The sequence below is a fragment of the Aythya fuligula genome, chromosome 2 (assembly GCF_009819795.1).
Source record: "Aythya fuligula isolate bAytFul2 chromosome 2, bAytFul2.pri, whole genome shotgun sequence".
In the NCBI taxonomy this organism is placed as follows: domain Eukaryota; kingdom Metazoa; phylum Chordata; class Aves; order Anseriformes; family Anatidae; genus Aythya; species Aythya fuligula.
In genome coordinates this window covers 101,399,721-101,426,582 of record NC_045560.1, presented here as the reverse complement: position 1 = coordinate 101,426,582, position 26,862 = coordinate 101,399,721, and the positions used below count along the sequence as shown (strand labels likewise).

The 26,862-nt window shown below is 40.1% G+C and overlaps 1 long non-coding RNA gene across 2 annotated transcripts; it reads right to left on the bottom strand.

Annotated features, from left to right (window-relative positions):
• Positions 1–1,263: 1,263 nt before the first annotated feature.
• On the bottom strand, positions 1,264–25,114 carry LOC116485888. Of its 2 annotated transcripts, none has more exons than XR_004252906.1 (3): positions 25,015–25,114; positions 22,616–22,692; positions 1,264–1,387 (listed from the first exon to the last, which is right to left on the bottom strand). It is a non-coding gene; the product is annotated as an uncharacterized LOC116485888 (long non-coding RNA). The 2 variants fall into 2 exon arrangements; XR_004252905.1 differs by lacking the exon at positions 25,015–25,114 and adding an exon at positions 23,868–24,042.
• Between the last annotated feature and the right edge of the window lie 1,748 nt (positions 25,115–26,862).

Genomic DNA, 26,862 nt, shown 5'->3' with positions numbered 1-26,862 from the left:
AAGAGGAAAAGTTATTTTATTTTAAATATCTGAATATTATCACTTATACATTTACATTTAAATGTATCCATTTTCTTTATGTTTCTTCGTGTTTTCTTTGCATTTCACAAAAGAATACATAGAAATAATGCATCTCAAGTTAATCTTAATGTATACATCATATTTTTATTTACATTTGAATTTATTGTCCATGTAAAAACTGTAAGTGTCACATAGGAAATAGCATGAATATATTAAGCACCAGAAATGTTCAGCCATCAAGTCGGACACGTGAGTATATACAGGTTCTGTTTCACAGAGATAATGTGAACTTGCTCTATTTACTCTGCAATATGTTTCTCTCATACATTATATCCATATAATTGAAAAACTTGTATTTTTGAGAGTTCTATTTCATAGTTAAATCTAACAGCATTTCTTCTCCCACTAATACTCCTTCTAGGCCTTCTTCAGCAACTGTAATCTCTTAGTTTGTCATGGAATTTACATACTACCATAGAAAAATAAACATTTATTTCTATAATTGGTAAATAAGCCATGAAAGTCTTTATGAAGACAGTGTGTCTACAGTTAAAATTTGCTTAGATTTAAGTGGAGGTTGGTCATGTTTTGAATGGAAAATACTAAATATTATTAATTACATAAGAATCACCTTTTTTTTTTTTGAGTAGGAATTACCCAAGCTGCTGGAGTTGGAGGCTGGGATCATCCAGCAGACTTTAACTGTTCTTAAGGCCCTCCCTGAGCACCTGCATTTGGCCGCTGCTGGAGACAGGATGTTAAAACAGAAAGTTTGACTCCCACTTTAGGTTCCTAATCTTCTTTCATGTTTGCAAATGGTGACCTAATCCCAGCAGTTGTCTCTTAGGTTATGCTAGGAGTGCATGATGAAGAAATGCTCTCTTTCTCTGCTCTCTGGTAGCTGACACACAAGCTTTCTTTTTTCTTCTCTTCTCTTCTCTTCTCTTCTCTTCTCTTCTCTTCTCTTCTCTTCTCTTCTCTTCTCTTCTCTTCTCTTCTCTTCTCTTCTCTTCTCTTCTCTTCTCTTCTCTTCTCTTCTCTTCTCTCTTCTCTTCTCTTTTCTCTTCTCTTCTCTTCTCTTCTCTTCTCTTCTCTTCTCTTCTCTTCTCTTCTCTTCTCTTCTCTTCTCTTCTCTTCTCTTCTCTTCTCTTCTCTTCTCTTCTCTTCTCTTCTCTCTTCTCTTCTCTTCTCTTCTCTTCTCTTCTCTTCTCTTCTCTTCTCTTCTCTTCTCTTCTCTTCTCTTCTCTTCTCTTCTCTTCTCTTCTCTTCTCTTTTCTCTTCTCTTCTCTCACTGATTTCAAGGGATGTTCTCCATATGTTCAACAAATACTAGTATGCTGCAGTGAAGATGTGATCCAGATACTTGCTTTAATCATGAATAGATTTTCCAGGCAATGCCATTTCAGAAGGTAATTGATCATAATAAGAAAAGGGCAATGAATGACTGCTTATGCTGAGATTGGAAAAAATAATTATTGGTTATTATCATTTGAAATGAAGAAAATGTACATAAGAAAAGGAAAAATAAAATTATGCTATTTATATTTTAGGCTTTGAGAGTTTTTTCTGAGTAAGAGAAGCTCACTTCAGAAGCTCTTTGCTCTTCATAAAGAAAATAGCAATGATGGCACTGGATGATATCAGATCTGAAATATGTAAAATGGGGTTGGTCAATGTTCAGGAAAATTGGATTCAAATTGTAAATTTACAGTCAAGGGCTACTAAGAAGGATATAAGAATGAAGAACCTTTCAACTGATTTCAGGGTGCTGATTAATGCTCTCCAGAACATGAACAGGCAGTGTGACCACGTGGCCAAGAAGGCCAACGGCATCTTGTCTTGTATCAGGAATAGTGTAGCCAGCAGGATGCGATCATCCCCCTGTACTCAGCTCTAGTGAGGTGTGGTGGTTTTACCGTGCTGGGCAGCTAAACCCCACAACCGCTCTCTCACTCCCCCTCCTTTAGATAAGGAGGGGGAGAAGTAAAGCAAAGAACAACTCACGGGTTGAGATAAGGATAATTTAATTAAAGGGAAATAATTATAATAATTAAATAAAGACTACCATGAACTAAACAATTTAACTAAGGGGAAAATAAAAGGGAAAGGGGAAAAAGGGAGGAAAACAAACAAACAAAATAAATGAAAACTGTATGGAAGTGCAGAGGAAAGAAATTACTCTCTACTTCCCACAAATGAGCGATGATTGACCACGTCCTTGAAGCAAGGCCTCAACGCACGCAGCCGGTGTTCGAGAGGAGGACCGACGTCTTCTCAACGAGAGCCCACCCCTCCCCTCTTCTTCCTGTTTCCACCTTTTATTGCTGAGTGTGACACCACATGGTATGGAATATCCCTTTGATTGGTTTAGGTCAGCTGCCCTAGTGATGTTTCTCTCCTCACTTTTTGCCCACCCCCTAGGAGGGTTAGAGAAAGGCCCAATGCTGTGCCACTGCTGCTCACTGTTATCACTGGTGTGATAACACTGCTGTTCCAGCTACAAGTACAGAGTACAGCACTGAATGGGCTGCTGCCGGGAAAGTTAACATTCCAGCCAGACCCAGTACATGAGGCCACACCTTGAGTGCTGTGTTCAGTTTTGGGCCCCTCACCACAAGAAGGACATTGAGGCCCTGGAACTTGTCCAGAGAAGGGCTACGAAGCTGGTGAAGCACCTGGAACACAAGTCCTGTGAGGAGCGGCAGAGGGAACTGGGGTTGTTTAATCTGGAGGCTCAAGGGATGCCTTATTGCTCTGTACAGCTACCTGCAGGGAAGGTGTGGGGAGCTGGGGGTTGGCCTCTTCTCACAGGTAGCTAGAGGGGAGAGAATGGTCTCAAGTTGCACCAGAGGAGGTTTAGGTTGGAAATGAGGAGACAAGTCTTCTCAGAAAGAGTAGTCAGGCATTGGAATGGGTTACCCAGAGAGGTGGTGGAGTCACAGTTCCTGAGGGTGTTCAAGGAAAGGTTGAACCTGATGCTTAGGGACATGGTTTTGTGGGTGGCATTGGTAGTAGGGTCATGGTTGGACCAGATGACCTTGAAGGTCTCTTCCAACCTTAATCATTCTGTGATTCTATGATTAGAATAGCTTGTCTTTTTTCTTCATACTGAAAAAAGCCTAAGCAAATCATAGAATCATAGGTTGGCTTGAGTTGGAAGGGACTTCACAGATCATCTAGTTTCAATCCCCCTACCATGGGCAGGGACACCTCCCACTAGACCAGGTTGCTCAAAGCCCCATCCAGCCTGACCTTGAGCACATCCAGGAATGGGGCACCCACAACTTCTCTGGGCAACCTGTGCCAGTGCTTCACCACCCTCAGAGTAAAGAATTCCATCCTAATATCTAATCTCAATCTCCCCTCTTTTAGTTTTAAACCATTCCAGTTTGTCCTATCATTATCTACGTGAGTAAAAAGTTGTTTTCCATCCTTTTTATAAGACCTATTTAAGTACTGAAAGGCTTCAGTGAGATCTCCCTTCAGCCTTCTCTTCAGTCTGAACAATCCCAGCTCTCTCAGTCTTTCTTCATAGAAGAGGTACTCCAGCCCTCTGGTCATTTTTGCAGCCCTCCTCTGGGCCCCCTCTAACAGATCCACATCATTCTTGTGCTGGGGACCCCAGACCTAGATGCAGGACTCCAAGTGGTGTCTCACAAGGGCAGAGCACAAGGAGAAAATCACCTCCCTCAACCTGCTGGCCAATCTTCTGTTGATGCAGCCCAGGACACAGCTGGCCTTCTGAGCTGCAAGCACATACTGGTGGCTCATGTCAAGTTTTGCATCCACCAGAACCTCCAAGTCCTTCTGTACAGGACTGCTCTCAGTGAGTTCTTCTCTTAGTCTGTACTCATGTCCAGGATTGTCCTGACCCCAGCGTAGCACCTTGCACTTGTTGAACCTCATAAGGTTCATGTGGGCCCACTTCTCAAGCTTGTCCAGGTCCCTTTGGATGGCATCCCTTCCTTCTGTTGTATCAACTGAACCACTTAGCTTGGTGTCATCTGCAAACTTGCAGAGGGTGCAGTCAGTCCCATTGTCTATGTCACTGATGAAGATATTAAACAGCAGAAGCATAATGGATGTTTGAGAAATCAACTATATAGGCCACAGTACAATGGCATCATAATAGCATATGATCATAAATTGAATATAAAAGTTTTATCTTCAGCACTAGAACAAAGTCCTTAACATTTGTTATGAGGTCATGATAACATGACTTCATCATCACAAGTGATGAAGTGAGTGATGCCATGATTTCTGACTTTTAAGATGTTATTTATGAATTTGAAAATGATTTAAATTAAAATCTAAGTACACAGTGTTAGAATGGGGAATGGGAACATGAACCCCAAGGTATTCTGGAGTCCTTTGTGTCAGTTTAGCCTGATGTATTAAGACTGATAGAAAATGATCGAATTCAGCTATCCATCAACTGGGTTTCATACAGCAAGAGTGTGTTCCAATTGCAATAATACAATGCAACTACCAGTCACATTGTTCCAACATACTTCTTCTCTAAGGTATTTCCTCCAAGAAATATTGTATCTAAAGTTGCAGAATTAATGATAATAGTAAATTATACCAGAGCAAGGGGAAAGTGGTACTGAAAACCTGTAACTAATTGGTGCATGTGAGCATAGTCCCTGAAATTCTGCATCCTTTGGGATATAAGGAAATTGTTTGAATTTGTAGACTCTATGAAAAAGCTTTTCTTAACATATGAAACATCCTTGAATTTCAGATGAGGATGAATCGTCAAACAGAGGAAACAGTTGGCTCTGCTGCCACCAGCTCAATTTGCAGTTGTTGTCATTGTCGAGTGGTGCTGGCAAGGAAATGGAGCGTTGTGCCACACCAATGTCCTGGCTGCACCACACACCCTGGAGAAATTCTTCCTTTTTATAGAGACAAAAGACACTTTCTGCCATTCACAATCACAGAAAGGACTCAATTTTTGTAGAATTTCTCAGTTCATAAAGAGACCTATCATATGATATGTCTATTTTTGAAGTAATACTGGCTAACATAACTTGACTAACTCTACAACACTGATTCTCTCAATTAACAAATGTTGTCATAGTATTCAAATATATATCATTCAAACATGTTTTCAAGTGACTAGAAACACAGAGACCTGAATTCTTTCACTAAAAACAGTTTAGGGCTGACCATAAGAAAGATTTGCCTAAATGATTTTAACTTCTGTGCTTAACTTCATTCTACAGGTGTGAATTATCTTCTACTCTATCTTGCCCCACAGCAAATTGACATTTAGCTTCTTAGGCAACAGCAGGATAATTGATCTCTAATTGGGAACAACAGCTAAAACGGTGCTCTCTGGGAGTTGTTCAACAAATACATATTCATTGAAATGTTCTGCATGTTACCTACATAATAGGTGTTGGACCTCAGCCATGCACAAGGTAGATGACAGCAATAGACACCAAGCTATCAGCTATACTCTCAGTATGGGCCTTTTTTTCAGACATCCTTCTGTTCCCTGCATTCCTCAGAAAATAAATTGTTTTCTAAACTCTTACAATTTTTAATGAATTAGAATTCTGTTTTTCTGGCCAAACCTGGTAATAATTCATATAATCCCCTCTTTAAATGATAAATTAATCTGCTTTTTGGCACAGTGTTTCTTTCTTCATTGAGAGGCAGGAATTTATCACAATGGAATAAATTAGATTATTTCACTATATTTTAATACATCTTTAATACAAGTAAATATCCTTCCTTTTTGAGAGCAGTGTACTGCTCAATTCACAATTTAAATTAATTTTTACCCTTGTGTTTAATCAACCTTTTCATACAATGCTCCTTCTTACTTTTACAATAATACATTCACTTACAGTGGTTTCACATGAACCTAGCTAATGTGAACCACACTGCTCTCTCATTCCCCTTCTTCAACAGAACAGGGGGAGAAAATAGGATGAAAAAGGGCTCAAGGTTAAGGACATGGAGATCACACAATAATTACTGTCATGAGCAAAATAAACTCAGCACAGTGAGATTATTTTAATTTATTACATATTGCTAACAAACTAGAGAAGTAAGAACTAAAAGCAAATCAAAAACACCTTCACCCATTCCCCCTCTTTTACCTCCTCCCACTAAGAAGTGCAGGGGAAAGAGGAATTGGAGTTCTGATCAGACCTTAATATTTTGTCTCTGCTGCTCTTTCATGATCACTCTCTGTCTCTGCTCTACATGGGGTCCCTCCCATGGGATGCAGTCTTTCCTGAACTGATCCTGAGTGGGTTTCCCACAGTCAGCAGCTTTTCAAGAACTGCTCCCACAGGGGTCAGTACCATGGGGCAGTACTCCTCCTTCAGGAACAGATTGTTCCAACCTGGGTTCTCCATGGGCAGCAGCTCCTACCAGCTCACCTGTTTTAGCATGGGCTCCTCTCAACAGGCTGCATGTGAACTTCTGCTCTGTTACTGGAGCACCTCCTCTCCCTCCTTACTCACTGACCTTGGTGTCTGCAGTATTGTTTCTCACTCCTCTCTCTCCCAGCTGCTGTTGCACAGCAGTTTTTTTCCCTTTCTTAAATCTGCTCTCACAGAAGCATAACCAATATCATTCACTGTCTCAGCTCTGGCCAACAGTGAGTCCCTTTGGTTGGAGTTGTCCCTTATCAGGGGGCAGGTTCTAGGCTCCTCTCAGAGAGGCCATGCCTGCAGTCCACCAGCTACGACAACCTTGCCACATAAGCCTAATACATCATCTCATTTGTTAGAGGACTGCAGTTTGCAAGCACCACAGCTTTACAAAAATCATCAGAACTCATTTTTTTCCCAAATTATCTTTAAGTGGTACCACTTCTGTAGCTATAATCACATTTCATTTTCAGTTGCTAGATCTGTAACATATTCACAAACAATTGTGTCAAAAATAATAGGATATGACATAGATACTGGAAATTTTGCTGCCTGTAAAACATCTGCAAAACCACAGTTATACTTTCATTATTAGCGTATGAGGAGTCAACAAATCTCTTCTCTCCAAGCATTGGTAGTCCCTGGGGCTAAGAATACAGTGGTAAATAAAAGATGTCAAGAACTATTCACTGGCTCTGACACCAGAATGAGCTATCTCACAACCACGTGCCTCCAAAAAGAGGGCAACATCGTAACTGCTTATGTGGAATGGTCCTTGTCATGCGCTATTTGTGACAAGCTCTTTGGGAAATGCATGGCAGAATGACAGCTGATCCTAGCCAGGGCTGTATGAAGCACCATGCCAATGACTTAGCATGCTAACATAACAGACAATAATCGATATTGAATTACAGACAACAATTGTGATATCAACACAAGTCTGACCCTGTTTTATTTATTTATAGGACCTATGAAACATGATACAGTAAAAGAGAGGTGTTTAACACCTGCAGAACATTAATAGAACATGGGTTGAAGGAAAAAATATAATGTGCTATGAAATTATTTTATTGTTCTTGTTTCTGTGAGAACTATGAATTTGAAAACCCTAGACATCTTTTCATGGAATCGACGTAGCATGTTTTTCTAGCTATTTAAGCACCTTTTTAGGGAAGCATCATCATTCCAGATACCTAAGCTCATGGGTAAATCTTACAGAAATACAGGTGAATTACAGTCCCCACATACCTGGACCACATAGTTTCCTGCAAGAGGACTTCCATTCAGTATTGGACCTGCCTTAGTTTCCAGCAGTTAGAACTCTTTCTGGGTATTTAGCAACTTTTGCAACAAGTCTTACTTAGGGATTGATAGGAGTTAATTCTCTTCCAGAAAGATATAAATGGCAGTCTCAACCCAGTATTAATAAATAAATAAATAAATAAATAAAATAACAAAGTTAACCTTTTGTCGTGGTTTAACCCGGCTGGCAGCTAAACACCACGCAGCCGTTCGCTCACCCTCCCCCCTCCCTCTCTGGGACGGGGGAGAGAAATGGAAAGTGAAGCCCGTGAGTTGAGATAAAGACAGTTTAATAAGACAGGAAAATAATAATAATAATAATAATAATGATGATACAATGGTGATAATACGAAAGTAATAATAGTATGTACAAACAAGTGATGCACAATGCAATTGCTCACCACCCGCTGACCGATGCCCAGCCTAACCCCGAGCAGTCCGGCCCCCTCCCCCCGGCTAGCCACCCCTATATATTGTTTAGCATGACGTCAGATGGTATGGAATACCCCTTTGGCTAGTTTGGGTCACCTGTCCTGGGTCTGTCCCCTCCCAGCTCTTACTGCACCCCCCAGCCTGCCCGTTGGCAGGACAGAGCAAAGGCTGAGATGTCCTTGGCTTAGTATAAGCACTGCTCTGCAACAATTAAAGCATCGGGGTGTTATCAGCACTCTTCTCATTCTAAGCCAAAACACAGCATTCCACCAGCTACTAGGAAGAAAATTAATTCTGTGCTAACTGAAACCAGGACATCTATCCACCCCTTATTCCATACCATTTATGTCATGCTCAGGTTACACTCTTTTCCATACATTCTAATTAGTCACCTATAGTAATCATGGTAGTGATAATATACAGTATAATATACTATTTAACATGGTGCAATTCAGTTCATGGGCTATTCTCACCCAGTATTAAATCTCCTTGAGGTACACACCGGACCTCTCCGTTCTTTTGCATTACCCACCAAGTATATCCAGGTCCCTGAGCGAAAACAATTCCACGAATAGGTTTGCCTTTTCCTGAGGCAGGAGTAGCCCAGACTGTTTTACCCAGCATATTTTTTACATGCACTACAGGAACTTTATCCCCATCTACAGTACGTAACAGGTTTGATTGGGCAGGTCCAGCTCGGTTGGTAGATCCCCTAGTATTGACTAACCAGGTGGCCTTTGCCAAATGCGTATCCCAGTTTTTGAACGTCCCAGCGCCCATTGCTTTCAAGGTAGTCTTTAACAGGCCATTGTATCGTTCAACTTTCCCGGAGGCTGGTGCATGATAGGGGATGTGATACACCCATTCAATACCATGTTCTTTGGCCCAAGTGTCTATAAGGTTGTTTCGGAAGTGAGTCCCATTGTCTGATTCTATTCTTTCTGGGGTGCCATGTCGCCATAGGACTTGCTTTTCAAGGCCCAGGATGGTGTTCCGGGCGGTAGCATGAGGCACAGGATATGTTTCCAGCCATCCGGTGGTTGCTTCCACCATTGTAAGTACGTGGCGCTTGCCATTGCGAGTTTGAGGGAGTGTGATGTAATCAATCTGCCAGGCCTCTCCATATTTATATTTCAGCCATCGTCCTCCATACCAAAGAGGCTTTGACCGTTTGGCTTGCTTGATTGCAGCACGTTTCACAGTCATGAATAACCTGTGCTATAGCGTCCATGGTCAAGTCCACCCCTCGATCACGAGCCCATCTGTATGTTGCATCTCTACCTTGATGGCCTGAGGTGTCATGGGCCCATCGGGCTATAAATAATTCACCTTTATGCTGCCAATCCAGGTCCACCTGAGCTACTTCAATCTTAGCAGCCTGATCCACCTGCTGGTTGTTTTGATGTTCTTCAGTAGCCCGATTCTTGGGCACATGAGCATCTACGTGGCGTACTTTCACAGCCAGGTTCTCTACCCGAGCAGCAATATCTTGCCACAATGCAGCAGCCCAGATGGGTTTGCCCCTATGCTGCCAGTTGTTTTGCTTCCATTGCTGTAACCATCCCCACAGGGCATTTGCTACCATCCATGAATCGGTGTAGAGATAGAGAACTGGCCATTTTTCTCGTTCAGCAATGTCTAAAGCCAGCTGAATGGCTTTCACTTCTGCAAACTGACTCGATTCACCTTCTCCCTCAGCAGCTTCTGCAACTCGTCGCGTAGGACTCCATACAGCAGCCTTCCATCTCCGATGCTTCCCCACAATACGACAGGACCCATCAGTGAACAGGGCATATTTCTTTTCATTCTCTGGCAACTGGTTGTACAGTGGGGCTTCTTCAGCACGACCCACCTCCTCCTCTGATGATATCCCAAAGTATAGAATCGAAGATGTTACTGAGTACAAATACCAGGTTAGAGTCATGGCCAGATATTTCATCATCTCATAAGCCACTGATACAACACACAGTACCATAATGGTCTGAAACCAGGGCCCGGAGAGGATAAACAACATGACAGAGAGCACATACGGAAAATAACGTGCTATAATACTCAATTTGGAAAACAGGCGCAGCACAGTTGAGATTAAAGCAATCAGCATTATGACAAGTGACTATTAAGCAGGTCTAATACTTATACCAATTTTAGTTTAACACACTCTGGTCAGATCTGCCGTTATCTCAACCTTTCGTGCCCCACGTTGGGCGCCAAAAAGACTGTCGTGGTTTAACCCGGCTGGCAGCTAAACACCACGCAGCTGTTCGCTCACCCTCCCCCCTCCCTCTCTGGGACGGGGGAGAGAAATGAAAAGTGAAGCCCGTGAGTTGAGATAAAGACAGTTTAATAAGACAGGAAAATAATAATAATAATAATAATAATGATGATACAATGGTGATAATACGAAAGTAATAATAGTATGTACAAACAAGTGATGCACAATGCAATTGCTCACCACCCGCTGACCGATGCCCAGCCTAACCCCGAGCAGTCCGGCCCCCTCCCCCCGGCTAGCCACCCCTATATATTGTTTAGCATGACGTCAGATGGTATGGAATACCCCTTTGGCTAGTTTGGGTCACCTGTCCTGGGTCTGTCCCCTCCCAGCTCTTACTGCACCCCCCAGCCTGCCCGTTGGCAGGACAGAGCAAAGGCTGAGATGTCCTTGGCTTAGTATAAGCACTGCTCTGCAACAATTAAAGCATCGGGGTGTTATCAGCACTCTTCTCATTCTAAGCCAAAACACAGCATTCCACCAGCTACTAGGAAGAAAATTAATTCTGTGCTAACTGAAACCAGGACACCTTTGAAAACAGTGGGAATTGAGGAAATAAAGTTGGAATTGTGGATGCAGAAAGCTACAGAAATTAGACATTATCAAAAGTCACATATACTGGGGGTGTAATAGAGTCAGCAAGAATATATCTCAAGCCCAAATCAATACTAGCAAACTAGTTACATAACAGATGTCTGACTCAGTACTATGGAATTAAAGTTGCCTAAAGTTGGCTGAACAGTTTAAATTAATTGACTTTAAAGTCGTAAAGGTATTCCTCCTGGAAATAATTTATTAGTCATATTTACCTTTATTAATGTGTTCACAGAAAGTGCAAATTGTCATTGAAGAATTTTACTTACTTTTAAAAGTTTTAATTCACTGTGAAAGTAGAGTTGCTAAGTCTATACCTTGTGAAACTTACATTTGAATCAAACTGACATATCAAAACAAAACAAATCAAAACAAAACACAAAGATATGACCTATCAAGGTTTGGAACATGACCAACAAAGAACTGCAATATAAGGAAAACATTGATAGCTCTTTAAAAAATCCAGTTGGTTAAAACAAACTTTGTTTTTATTTATTTATTTTTATTAACAGCACTCCAGAGAGAATTTTCAAGAAATGACCAAGATCTTTAGTCCTAAATCATCATAAGTAATTTCCTCAAAGTTCAAGGAAAGAGAAAAGAAATGTTTTTGGTTCTAGGATCATAGCTGATACAAATTACTGTAAATAATTATTTTCTTCCAGCTTTCTTTGGAAGCTCCTATTCACTCCTTACAGTGATATTATAATACTTGAAAATCTGTATGCGTAAGAAGATGTACTATTTTTCAGAATACATTTATGTCTTTTATCAGTCCTTACAGTATGTTTTAAAATCTTTTTATATCTCGATCAAGAATTGTTCTCTTTTTTCAAGAAAATAACATGCTATGGTATTTCAGAGCTCATTCTCAAACCCAGAGAACCTGTTTGGTGTGGGTCACAGACAATAGTGATAATTATTTCCATTGATTTGAAACATTGCTGAATAATGACCTTCTACATATGTCTGATATCAAGGTCCAGTTGGAGATTCAATCAATTTTTTATTTTTGGTTCCTAATGAACTTAGAAGCATCACATTTGCAGTAACAAAAACTAAATAGAAACATTTTCTCTACTTACTACCCAATATATAAACTGGGTGAAACAAACACACAAACAAACAAACAAAATCAGATGGCACTGTAGTTGTTTTTTGAACCTATCAAAGCATTCTATATTGTGGGAAAGGAATTTGCTTGTGGCTCCATGCTGTTTCACATGTCTCTGAATAAGAGATAATGAGGAAACAAGTGGTAGAAACAAAAACTTGAGCAAGGCTGAGATAAAGTAAATTGGCTACAGTGTTAAAGATGACCTTTGGGCAGTGGCCAATTGCTGGCTGGCTCAAGGCACGCGTCTGAATGTCTCTAACCAATTGTATGACAGATTCAAGTGCTTGGACAGCATATGGGGCTACAGGGAAAGTATATGTAGTAGTGAAAAAGGGCAATAAATGTCTCCTGTTCAAGAGCGATCAGGAGTCCATGTCTTGCATCCCTTCACTATATAACATATGAAATATTCTAATTTGTCATCTACTGAATCCTTTTCAGCTAGCTCTGCAGCTAAGAAGTGTTCTTTCATTTGAATTTATTTAATTATTCATAAGTTTCTCCAAATCAAATCTGAACATTTGGCTTTATTTTTTTTTAGCCCTAAAAAATTCCTTCTATTTTTCTCTTCATAATGAAATAATACTTGTATTATGTGTAGGATTATTTAGTCTCATATTTACCATAGTAGGGGTATTTGAAAGGTCTCTTGTACTGGGGAGCCCAGAATAGTACACAGTACTCTAGGTGAGGCCTCATCAGGGCTCAACAGACAATGAGTATTATCTCCCTCAATCTTCTGGCAATGCTCTTCCTAATGCAGCTCTGTATAACATTGGTCTTCTTGGCCACAAGGGCACACTGCTGACTCATAGCCAACTTGTTGTCTACCGAGACCCCCAGGTCCTTCTCCAAAGAGCTACTTTCCAGCAGGTCAGCCCCCAGTCTGTACTGGTGCATAGGGTTATTCCTCCACATGTACAGGACCCTGCTCTTGCCTTTGTTGAATTTCAAGATGTTCCTCTCTGCCCATCTCTCCAGCCTGTTGATATGCTTCTGAATGGCAGCACAGCTCTCTGGGGTATTAGCCACTCCTCCCAGTTTTGTATCATCAACAAACATGCTGTGGAGGCACTCTATTCCTTCATCCACATCATTGATGAATAAATTAAACAATACTGGAGCCAGTATTGACCCCTGGGGGACATTGCTAGCTATGAATATCCAGCTAGACTCTATGCCACTGATCACAACCCTCTGAAATCTGCCATCCAGCCAGTTCTCAATCCACCTCACGATCCATTCATCCAGCTTTGTTAGTTTGCCTATGAGAATATCACAGAAGACAGTGTCAAAAGCATTAGTGAAGTCCAGATATACAACATCCACTGCTCTTCCTTCATCTATCCAGCTAGTTCTCCCTCCATAGAAGGCCATCTGGTTGGCTAGGTATAATTTTCACTTTGGTGAATCCATGCTGACTACTTATCACCTTCTTGTCTTCCACAGGCTTAGAGATGGCCTCCAGTATGAGCTGTTTCATCACTTTTCCAGGGATTTGGGTGAAGCTGACTGGCCCATAGTCCCCTGAGTCTTCCTTCTTGCCCTTTTTGAAGACTGAGGTGACAATTGCTTTCTTCCAGTGCTCAGGCACGTATCCTGATAGGCATGACCTTTCAAAGATTACCAAGAGTGGACTAGCAGTGATGTCTGTCCACTTCCTCAGCATTTGTGGGTGCATCCCATCAGGGCCCATGGAGCTGTGGATGCCAGGGCTGCCTAAATGATTTCTACCCTGATCCTCCTCAACAAAAAGAAAATCTTCCTTTCTCCAGGCTTTCTCCCCAGTCTCCTGGGTCAGGGATTCCTGAGAGCCGGCCTAGGCAGTGCGGACTGCAGCAAAAAAGGCATCCAGTATCTATGCCTTCTCTGCATCCTCCGTCTTCAGGATCATTACCCCATTCAGTAGCAGGCCCACATTTTCCATAGTTTAGCTTTGATATTTATGTATTCAAAGAAGTCTTTCTTGTTGTCCTTGACAGACACAGCCAGATTTAATTCCAAATGGGCCCTGGTCTTCTTCATAACATTTCTGCATACTCTGACAGGGTCCTTATATTCATGCAAAGTGGCCTGTCCCTCCTTCCAACTCCTGTACACCTCTTGCTTATGTATGAGTTTTGTCAGGAGTTCCCTGTTCATCCATTTTTTTGTCCCCTGTGCTCAATTTCTTGCTCATAAGGATGAGCTGTTCTTCCTGGAGGAAGTGACCCTTGAATATTAACCAGTTCTCTTGGAATCCTCTTCCTTCTAGGGCCCATTCCCAGGGGATTCTTCCAAGAAGATTCCTGAAGAGGCCAAATTTAGCTCTACTGTCATGCAGGGTTTTGATCATACTTATTGGCTTGCTTCCTTTTCACAAGATCCTGAACTCCATGATCATGTAGTCATTGTAACTAATACTGTCCCCAACCTTCACAGACCCAACCGGTCCTTCTCTGTTTGTTAGTACAAGGTCCAGCAGCGCACCTTTCTTCACTGGCTCCTCCAACACCTATGTCAGAAAGTTAACGTTAGTGTTTTCCAGAACCTTGTGGATTGTTTTTGTGCCTTGCTGCGTTGCTCCTCCAGCAGATGTCAGGGTGGTTGTGGTCCCTTAAGATAACCAGGGCCTATGAGTCTGAGGCTACTTCCAGCTGTCTGTAAAAGGTCTCATCTATTTCCTCCTCCTGATCAGGCAGCCCGAAGCTAACATCCACAACACCATAACCCTTGTTAGTCTGTCCTTTAATCCTTACCCATAAGCTCTCAACCACACTCCGAAGCAGAGCTCCATATACTCCAGGTGTTCTCTCACTTAAAAGGGCAGCTCCACTTAAAGGTATGTAGCTATTCACAACATACCAGTCATATGTGCTATCCCACCATGTCTCTGTAATTCCAATGAGATCAAAGCCCTGCAACTATGCACAGATCTCTAATTCTTCCTGTTTATTCCCCATGGTACATGCATCATAACAGAGACCCTTCAAAGAGGTATTCAGTGTGCCAATTTCCCAGGAGGATTTTATATAGAGAGAATCATAGAATAATTCAGGTTGAAAAAGACCTCTAAGATCATCTAGTCCAACCTTTCACCTAGTACAGAAGTCCAGCACTAAACCATGCTACAAACTTTCAAATTAACACATTTATTGAAAACCTCCAGGGATGGCGACTCAACCATTTTCCTGGGCAATCTATTCCAGTGTCACACAACTCTTTCAGTAAATAAATTTCTCCTAATATCCAACCTTGACTTCCCCTGGTGTAACTTGAGGCCATTTCCCCTCATCTTATCACTTGGTGTTTGGGAGAAGAGCCCCATCCCCACCTCTCTTTAGCTTCCGTTATGGAAATTGTAGAGCATGATAAGGTCTCCCCTCAGCCTCCTTCAGGCTAAACTACCTCAGTTCCCTCAGCCGCTCCTCATAAGACTTGTTTTCTAGAATCTTCATCAGTTTTATTGTCCTTCTTTGGACATGCTCCAACACCTCAATGTCCTTCTTATAGTGAGGGGCCCAAAACTGAACACAGTATTCAAGGTGCGGCCTCACCAGAGCTGAGTACAAAGGTACGATCACTTCCTTAGTCCTGCTGGCCACATTATTTCTGATACAAGCTGGCATGTTGTTGTCCTTCTCAGCCACCTTAGCACTCTGCTGACTCATATTCAGCCACCTATTGACCAATACCCCCAGGTCTCTTTCTACCAGGAAGCTATCCAGCCACTCTTCCCCCAGCCTCTAGCACTGCATGGAGTTTTTGTGCCTCATTGATAAGGATATTGAAGAGAACTAGCCCCAATACTGAGCCGTCAGGGACATCACTTGTGATTGGCCTCCAGATGGATTTAACTTCATTCACCATGACTCTTTGGGCCTGGCCACCCATACAGTTTTTAATACAACAAAGCATATACCCATCCAAGCCTTGAACAGCCAGCTTCTTCAGGAGAATGCTCTGGGAAACTATCAAAAGCCTTACTGAAGTCTAGGTAGACCACATCCACAGCCTTTCCCTTGTCCACTGAATGTGTCACCTTGTCATAGAAGGGGATCAGGTTTGTCAAGCAGGACCTGCTTTTGATATACCCATGCCAACTGAGCCTGATCACCTGGTTGTCCTGTAAGTACTGCATGATGGCACTCAAGATAATCTGCGTCATGAGCTTCCCTAGCACCAAGGTCACACCGCCAGGCTGTAATTTCCTGGATCCTCCTTCAGTCTGTTCTTGTAGATGGGTGTCACATTTGCTAGCCACCAGTCAACAGAGACCTGCCCTGATAGTAGGGACTACTGATAAATGATGGAAAACAGCTTGATAAGCACTTCTGTCAGCTCCTTCTGTACCCTTCAGTGGATTCTATCTGGCTCCATAGACATGTGTACATCTAAGTGGTCCATCAGGTCACTAAACATTTCCTCACGGTTTAGGAGGACTTCATTCTGTTCCCTGACCTTATTTACCATCTCAGGGTGTTGAGTACCTAGAAAACAACTGGTCTTGCTGTTAAAGACTGAGGCACAGAAAGCATTAGATACCTCAGCATTTTCCTCATCTCTTGGCACTATGTTTACACCAAAATCCAGTAAAGGATGGAGATTCTCCTTAGTCTTTCTTTTCTTGTTATGAATTTATAAAAACATTTTAATTGTCTTTCACAGCAATAGACAGACTGAGCTCAATTTGGGCTCAAGAAGGGCTTTGGCCCTTCTAATTTTGTCCCTGCACAGCCTCATAACATTTTTGTAGTCCTCCTGAGTGGACCACCTCTTCTTCCAAAGGTCATAAACTCTCTTTTTCTTCCTGAGCATTAGCCACAGCTCTTTGTTGAGCCAAGACAGTCTTCTTCTCCTACATTGACTCGTCTTTCAGCATATGTGGATGGTCTGCACCTGTGCCTTTACAATTTCCTTCTTGAAGAGTACCCAGCCTTCCTGGACTCCTTTGCTCTTCAGGATTGCCTCTGAAGGAATTCCTCCAACCAGTCTCCTTAACAGGCTGAAGTCTGCCCTCCGAAAGTCCAGGGTGGCAGTTCTGCTAACCCGTCTCCTTACTTCTCCAAGAATCAGAAACTCTATTAATGCATGATCACTGTGCCCAAGACAGCCTCCAACCTTCACATCACCTACAAGTCCTTCTCTATTTAGAAGAAAAAGGTGCAGTGGTGCACCTTTCCTAGCTGACTCACTCACCAGCTGTGTCAGGAAGGTATCTTCCACACACTTCAAGAACCTCATGGACTGTTTCCTCTCTGCTGTGTTACATTTCAAGCATCTGGTAATTTGAAGTCCCTTATGAGAACAAGGGCTAACAATTGAGATACTTCTCCCAGCTGTTTGTAGAATATTTTGTCTGCAGGTCTTGGTTTGTCCTCTTGCTCTGGGTAGTAAGAGGATACGCCCTAGTCATGCCTTGCAGGTAGTTCCTTGGCTGCATGCACTTGCTGGAGGCTTATTTTGCTCTCTTGGTTGTCTCTATAACTTTCCACTTCCCCTATTTCTCCTAGTTTAAAGTTCTCCTTACCAGGTTAGCTATTCTGCCAGCAAAGACGTGCACCCTATTTAATAAGGTGGATCCCATCTCTGCCAATTAGTTGTCAATCTTCAGATAGGGTCCCATGCTTATAGAAACCAAAGCCCTGTTACCAACACCAGCAATACAGCCAGTTGTTTACTTGGAGAATCTGTCTATTCTTCCTCTCATCCTTTACTGGTAGGATTGAGGAGAAAACAACCTGGGCTCCCAGGGCCTTGATCATAATCTCCTTGAATCTATCTCTTGAATCTCCTTGAATCTCTCTTGAATCCCTTCTAATGGTTTCCAAGTTGCCTTTGGTATCATTGGTGCCCACATGGAAGAGCAGTACGTGAAATAATCAGATGTGTGGACAAGACTTAGGAATTTTTAAGATATCTTTGATTCAAGCTCCCAGCAGGCAGCAAAGCTCTCTAAATAGCACATCCTCCAGAAAATCTGGCAAACTGGTTGAGGACAAAAGTATATCTAGGGGACAGATTGGCAATATTTCAGGACCAAGGTTATCATCATTTACATGAACAGATACTGTGAAGTTGGACCTTGGGCACAGCCTAACCTACTTTCCAGAGCTGAGGACCTCTGCTTTCCTAAGCATGGCTTCTAGCTTAACACACACCATAATAAGCCTGATTATGGTTTTCTGCTGGCTTGGGTAGCCTGCAGTCACATGGTGAGCATGCAGATGTGTTGCACAGCATCTTTTATTTATAAACCCTCTTGGTGACAGATAAATAGTGAAAAAGTCAACATCTCTTTAAACCAAATATGACAGGGGCCACTTGTGCAGGGTCTTGAGACCATATGAGTTGGCATCACTTGCAGACAGGTGCCCACACTCTCCCTCTCAGCTGTGTTCTTTCTCCTCCAGCTCTGGCTCCTCCAGGGGTCAGAGCATTGCCTTGGGACATGTTATGTGTCACTGGCCAAGCTTTCACTGGGAGCATGCTGAAAATAGCAGCATGGAAATGATCCCATGCTGGTTTCTATTTTATTTAATGGCAAAACCATAAGTCAGGAGAACAACATTACATCCTTTTCACCTATTTCAGTTCAGTGTTCCCCTGATGGGAAATCAGTAACTCCAGAGAGAAGGAGTCAATCATAGATTGATTTCTGAAATGCTCTCAAGCTTCTAGAATTTAAGAGGAGATGGAAAACTGATTTGTGTTTCGCATGCCACATTCATTTGTGGAACATGTCCTCAGCTGGAGTAATCTAGTATTTCTCCATTACAGTAATGTGTATGAAGCCTGATTTACATTAGGTTTTTGCAATGTAATTCTCTTTTAAATCCCAGGACCGTAGGAGAAATATTGGTATTCCTTACTTACTTTTGGCATGAACATATAAGGTTCTTGAAACCTGTTTCTTAACTCAGAACTTAATGGTTTCCTCTCTGCCCTGTTCATGACCTCTTTTCTGAATATCCCAATGAAGAGGGATAGCATTTTCATGGCAGGAAGCAGAAGGTATTACTCTATTCCACTGTCTCTGTTACATGAATTAAATATGATTAAACAGATGGCAAAATTTCTCTGTAAAAATGATAATTCCTGAGAGAAACAGAATAATTAGAGTATATTTTAGCAGATAAGCAGGTTCAGTTTGAATATTGAGGAAACACTATATAGACTGCATAAAGCCAATATTTGTAGCATTTGTCAGCTCACTATTTGATTTATCTTTCCCTGGGAAACTTCAGTTTACTGGTTCTTAAAAAGATTTCAAAAATTATACTAATCGTGTAGACTGCTTCAGTCCCTTAAAACTGAAACCTTGAACAAATCAATTTCATTTATAACACTGATCTTTCTCAAATTTATTATGCAATATCTATTTCAGGTTATTTATTTAAATCATGAACTTGTTTGAACATGGATCATGTTCTGATTAGATAGAAATATAAAATTAATTTTCTTCAGATCAACTAAGCTGAACAATGTGAATTCCACAGTTCTAAAGCTCACTGAATAACAGGAAGTTAAGAAATATAAAAATTAGACCTTGGTCTGTATCAGGAGGGTAGAGATTCACATATGGATTCACATTTATTACAACTGACTTCATGTAGCAGGAAATTGATGCCTCCATACAAAAATGATGACATATTGCTTTCATACAGTCTCTGAAAATGAATGAGAATCTGTGGATAATTCTCCTAGAATTTTCACTTTTTTTTTACAAGCATAAACAAATGATAACAGATTATGTCTGGTAATGACAGACATAGAAAAGTTTTAGGTATTTAACAACTTCTTTGCCTCTGCCTTCACTGGCAGTCAGGCTTCACCTGCCTCTCATTTCCCTAAAAAGGCCAAGGCTGGGGGAGCAAAGTGCCTTCCACAGTAAGCCATTAACAGGTTTGAGACCACCTGATGAAAATTAAAAACAGGTTCAAATATATGGGATCCAATAATATGCATCCCAGGATCCTGAGGGAATTGGTTGATGGAGTTGTTAAGGTGCTCTCTATCATATTTGAAAAGTCCTGATAGTTAGGTGAAGCCCCTGGTGACTGGAAAAATGGAAATATCAATGCCGTTTTTAAAAAGAGTAGAAAGGAGGACCCAGGGAATTGCAGACAAGTAAGCCTCACCTCTGTTCCAATGATCATGGAACTGATCCTCCTGGAAGCAATGTTAAGGTATATGCAAGACAAGGGGGTGATCCAAGACAGCCAGCATGGCGTCACAAAGAGCAAATCATGCCTGACCAATCTGGTGGCCTTCTATGAGTGGAAGGCCACTTCTATCAGTTGACAAGGGAAGACCGACTGATGTCATCTACCTGGACATGATGAGATGATAAATTATTTCTGTTGTTGTTGTTGTTGCTGTTTTTTAGTTTTAAATATGAAGCATGAAATTAAGAACTGCACCCATCATTTTTAGATGGGCTTATAAAATGCTATAAACACTTTGCACTTTGTTACCTCCTTTCAGTAGCCATTTGTGTCACAGTAACTTAATTTTATCCAATAAATTTGTTATCAAAAACTACTTCTATATTATTATTTCTGAAGGTAATGACATCAATTACAGCAGTGGGGGATAAAGAAAATTCTTCAGAGGAAAATAAGACAACCACCTTATGAATCACTGCATCACAGCCAAAATTTTATCAAAGCATCACAGCCAAATTTTATAGGCTTAAGCTACAAAGAATGTAAGCAGCTTTCCAAAAAGACAACCTCTTTCTCAATGTCCACCTAGAAGAGTCTCCCTTGACCCTCTTTCTCTGTTTCATGTCAATTGAAATCATTCTGCTTGCAACATAAAACAGCAGTGATCTCACTCATTCAGTGTTTCTCTTGACATTGTCTGGTGGGAAACCAAAGAAAACCACTTTCTCTATCCACTGAAACAACAACAACAAATGGTCAAAGATAAAGGCCTTTGAGAAAACTGCTTCCTAACAACATGGACAACTTTCTAACATGAAGGGGGCAGAACAAAAGTCACACATATATTAGCGATGGAAAGCTGTGTTTGAACATATAAAATCTTACTTCTCCTTGATATCTAGCTGTTTGTCATTTGCATTGATGTTGTAAAGTATGGGAAAATTATTTTTCACGATTAGAAGCCAGGTGACCCAAAACCAAACCATGAGAAATTCATAATTATTTTCAGCCATTCTACAAAGTATAGTTTAAACCTTTGAGAATTTTCTGAGTCTGTAGAATTACTGAAGCAGTATTTGTCAAATTTAATCTCTTCCTTTTTACATGGCTGTTTCATCAGTGGAAATACATTCTTTTGAATCCAGGTATATTGACCATGCAATATCTGCATAAACATATTGCATAAACATTCTACCTTTTATTGGAATGAATGCCATGAATAAGCAGTTATGAAACCTAAGAGGAGAATTTTCTAACTTTAGTCATCTGAATCATCCTCTATCTTTGGCCTATTGGCAGTTTGAGGTTACACAGTCTGAATACTGTTTTGTGTTTAAGACATACTCAGAGTAGTAAAAATTTGCATCCACTTGTGTTGGTTTTTTTTTCAGGAATAAAGGGTATGCCTTGTTAAACCAATGAATCTCTGTAAGAATCTAGTTCTAAATGATGATTTAATACCATCAAGCCATCAGTTTATCTCCAAGATATTTTAAGGTAGGACGTTAAATTGCTTTTGCTATTCTTTCCCTGAAAGAACAATCAATAACAAACATGATGGATGGATAGTGCTAGACAGAGAGAGAGTGGTCCTGCTTGTGAAAGATGCTAATTACTTTGTGCCCTGTGGGACAAACTTTCATTTCACAAAATTGCTAAGACAAAACAACCCTTTCACTCAATCTGCTCATATTTGAAGGCTTCTCTTCTCTGTCTTGTATCTGTAAATATGGCATAGAAGCTACACAGTCTCCACACAATCAGAAGTAGCCGAATGTTTCTGTTTTCAAAGCTGTTTACAGCAATCTGTACTGAAGACGGTTATTCACACATTTTCTTAGCCACTATCCCAACACAGTGTCCTAATAGAAAGTCCCGTGATCCCATTTTTTTTCCTACTGCTAGTTAGGAAACTCTGATGTTTACTTTTCCCTTTTCTCTAGCTCAGTCTGGGGATCTTGTATTGTTCCCTAATCTTCAGTCTTTTTGTCTGAATAAAGTTATGTATTGCAGTTAACTGAAATGTAGGTTAGAGTGGAGGTATCTATGAAATTACTGTGGTTCTTCCTTCATGTTGCCATCAAAAAAGGACATAATCTTGTGACCACCCTCTCCCGAATATTTCTGTAGCACCGTGAAATGTCTGAGAATAAAAAACAATAAAATTGCTTGTTCTTCTTTTGTGTTAGAATAAACCTAACATATTGTTAGGAAAAACTACCTCCATTGCAGAAAAGTTATTCATGGCTCACTGTCCTAACATTATTCAACATGCATTGAAAACTGTTTCAAAGGGATAAAATGACAAATATACATGAAAAATTTATTGTCTTTTTACCTGAAGCACAGCATCTTCTTACAGCCTTCTTCAGTTCCAAGTTGCCTATCAAAAATCAGGAGGAATCCAGCTCAAAACTGAATTTAACAAAAACAAGCAAACACACAGACATAAAAGTAAAAATGAAAATATTTTAGATTTGCAAGTTGATTGTGATAATTTAGAATCATTTGTTTATTCATTTATTTATCATATTCTTACTTAGACAAATACATTTGTACAAATACTCAAAGTGAAATGGTAGTGCATGTCATTAAAACAAAACAAAAACTTCAAAGCTTGTATAACTGAAGCATATGGCTATATGGTTTAATGGCTAAAGTTTTAAAATTCAGTTTACTTCATAATGTCATAATTGTTTCTTAAAAGACTTGTGCAGTTAAGAATATGTTGTTTCTGATATTGGATTGCAAGTATATTTTCTTATATAACCTATATATAAGTATAATTAAATTATGAATGTAGAGCGATGTTTCAACAGAAGTTTTTTTTTTTTTTTTTAAACCTTTTAATGCAATATTGGCTATTGTGAAGCTATATTGGCTATTGTGAAGTTAACATAAAAGTCCCATACTTCATATTGTCCCCATTTTATGTAATTTACTCTGGCCAGCAGCATAGAGCAAACATGTACGTGTTGAGGAATTAAACCTCTTGTATTCAACATCTGTCTATTTTTTCCCTTACAATCTGCTCCATTCTCACTTTCCCCTCATGTCTTTACACATTTCCTTTCAGAAATTAGTGAGTACTTCTCTCATCATTATGCACATGGCTACTTCTTTTCATTTCACAGTGAGAAAAAAATCAGTCTTGGAGTAGATCCAATAAACTCAAACTAAATTCTCTAAGGATACATTTGTCTCTCTTAAATTTCTTTGTCACTTCCAACTGTTAATTCTGCAGATGAAAAAAAATATATATATTTTAATATTTGATAGTGCCTTGTCATTTTTATACTAGGACCTTTGGAGGAAGAAAAAATTGTAAATTTATCTCCAGTTATTGATGCCATTTTTCAAAGCATTCTTTGAAAACTATGCACACACCACCAGTATTTCATAGTTGTGAGTGCTGCTTATTATAACAGCTTGTTTAGGCTTGCCATTTTTTCTTGGAAAGTATCAGACAACTGGAAAAGTAAAATCCCACATTGGCAGCAAAATGGCTACTCAACAGTTGTCATGACATTGCCATACTGCAGCAATGCCAGATGATGGATGGCATTCTGTGGGTATTATTCCTTGTATACCTTTGGTTCTCTTGATTCATCTCTTTCCTTCCTCTCTTGTGACAATGTTCTTTCTTCAGAAATTGAAATAATTTTCACAAGAAAGAGCTTATAAACTGTGACTGTGAATGCATAAAGTGTAAGAATGTCTGTAGTGTGTGACATAATATAACAGTTATAGCAAAGAAAAAACAATTGTGAAATTTTATATCTTCTAGCAATAAAATCATGATTATGATTTTAAAAAGAGGAGAGGAGAGGAGAGGAGAGGAGAGGAGAGGAGAGGAGAGGAGAGGAGAGGAGAGGAGAGGAGAGGAGAGGAGAGGAGAGGAGAGGAGAGGAGAGGAGAGGAGAGGAGAGGAGAGGAGAGGAGAGGAGAGGAGAGGAGAGGAGAGGAGAGGAGAGGAGAGGAGAGGAGAGGAGAGGAGAGGAGAGGAGAGGAGAGGAGAGGAGAGGAGAGGAGAGGAGAGGAGAGGAGAGGAGAGGAGAGGAGAGGAAAAAAAAAAGAGAGACAAAAAAAGAAAAAAAGATGACAGAAAATGCAAGATGTAAACAAACATAAACAGCAGAAACCATAGTTTCTCTGCACTGTTCTATAATGGCTTATTTTAATGTTTGCTAGTGTTTCCAGGGAGATGTTATAATATCTATGATTATTCATTCTGCTGCAGAAACAAATAGGTCAGGAGAAAATCTTTCAGAAATAGAGGTCTCTTGAAGTCCCAAGGTCTAGATGCCATGCAACTTCATGCCAAATCATACAGACTAATGGACAATATTGTAGATATATTCTTAGACAGCAGGCTTGTTCTCTGACAATTTTGCCTAAATGTCGTGCAATTACAGTGCACTAGTTAACATAATGTGGTGGTTTTACCGTGCTGGGCAGCTAAACCCCACAACCGCTCTCTCACTCCCCCTCCTTTAGATGAGGAGGGGGAGAAGTAAAGCAAAGAACAACTCACGGGTTGAGATAAGGATAATTTAATTAAAGGGAAATAATTATAATAATTAAATAAAGACTACCATGAACTAAACTATTTAACTAAGGGGAAATAAAAAGGGAAAGGGGAAAAGGGAGAGGGAAAAGGAAAAATAAAAAGAAGGGAGGAAAACAAACAAACAAAATAAATGAAAGCTATATGGAAGTGCAGAGGAAAGAAATTACTCTCTACTTCCCACAAATGAGCGATGATTGACCACGTCCTTGAAGCAAGGCCTCAACACACGTAGCCGCTGTTCCAGATGAGGACCGACATTTTCCCAACGAGAGCCCACCCCTCCCCTCTTCTTCCTGTTTCCACCTTTTATTGCTGAGTGTGACATCACATGGTATGGAATATCCCTTTGATTGGTTTAGGTCAGCTGCCCTGGTGATGTTTCTCTCCTCACTTTTTGCCCACCCCCTAGGAGGGTTAAAGAAAGGCCCAATGCTGTGCCACTGCTGCTCAGCAGTAGACACAACACTGGTGTGATAACGCTGCTGTTCCAGCTACAAGTACAGAGCACGGCACTGTATGGGCTGCTGCCTGGAAAGTTAACATTCCAGCCAGACCCAGTACACATAATTATTCATTTCCTAGATCCCATCATTATATCCCATCATTATATCACGTATCACAGGTCTGACATCATCTTAGCAATAGTTACCACGCAATTTTATCTGAGATAAGAAGGGTCCCCTTTAACAATTACAGTACTTGAGATACATAGCAAGTGTTTATTTTAGTATGTCATTTAATGAGTTCTAAATGAGATATGAGTAAGAATATTCTTATTCCTATAAGAATAAGAAAAGACTCATTTTTATGATACACTTTGACCCATTCCATAATATTTATTTCCAGAATAAATATACCTAAGTTCAAAAAATATTTGAAAGTCAACATAATTTCCAAAGGTCATGAAAACATAATTTTCTTCAAAAAAAAAATTATTTAAAAATATATACAGAGAGAGACACACACGTGAATAAAACAATTGTACTTTTAGCACATTTATAATACTAATTATCATTGCTATAGTACCTAAGACTTCCATCTCTTCTCTTTTATTTAAGTGTCTCAGAGCTCATTATTGATTTAAGAGCCCAGACATCTTTATAAGGTGGAAAAATACTTTATTCATTTTGTAGTAGGGATATTGGCAGAAAATTAACTTCTAGAAAAGTCTCTGAAAACTATAGTAGACTCTTTCTTTGTTTTATATTTCTGCATATTCCACTTCTTCCATTACTATTGCTTCTAAGCTAAAAACATTTTAGTCAGTGAGAATTCATGTATATGTATGTATGTATATATATATATAATTATATATAAATATAATATATATATATAGTTTGTCTAACTCACCCTTACAGCTCAGTGTGTATACTTATTTCTGTCAGTCATTTTCTTGCATTTCTATTTACATAATGACAGCACAGTTCTATCTTAGTAATTTACCACAGTATGCGAATTCCCATACTCTGAATTGCAGGCAGCCCTTATTAGCCAGGCAAACTATGGGGATCTACGTTAATCAGTGTATGGCTTTCTCGTTTACTCTATTGCAGTTACTCTGATAGGTTTGAGAAAACAGAGTTGGAGTGAATTTAATTTTTGAAGTTGCACATTTTCTAAGGTTTTATGGACTGCACAGGTAAAAAAAAAATATATTCAATAAGTAAAGACTGAACAATAGTCTGGGTGAAGTCACAATTATACATGTATATACATTTCTAAGATTAAACATGATGCTTAAGTCATCACTCAAAATGTTCTCAGGGAAGCAGATCTGCTTTAAATTATGACAATAATTATGATATTTGACACATTGGGCCAGTTTTCCTGGTATTATAGGCTGTCAGCACTCTGTTGACTCAGAAAGAATGACATCAATTTACAAAGAATGTAAAGAAGGATGTCCAAACTATGTAAGTGACTTAGAATCTCAGCTGAACTACAACTCTTAATTGCATAGGCACATTTTCATCTCTTGGCCTGTTTGTTCTGGGAGAGATTTAAAAAAAAAAAAA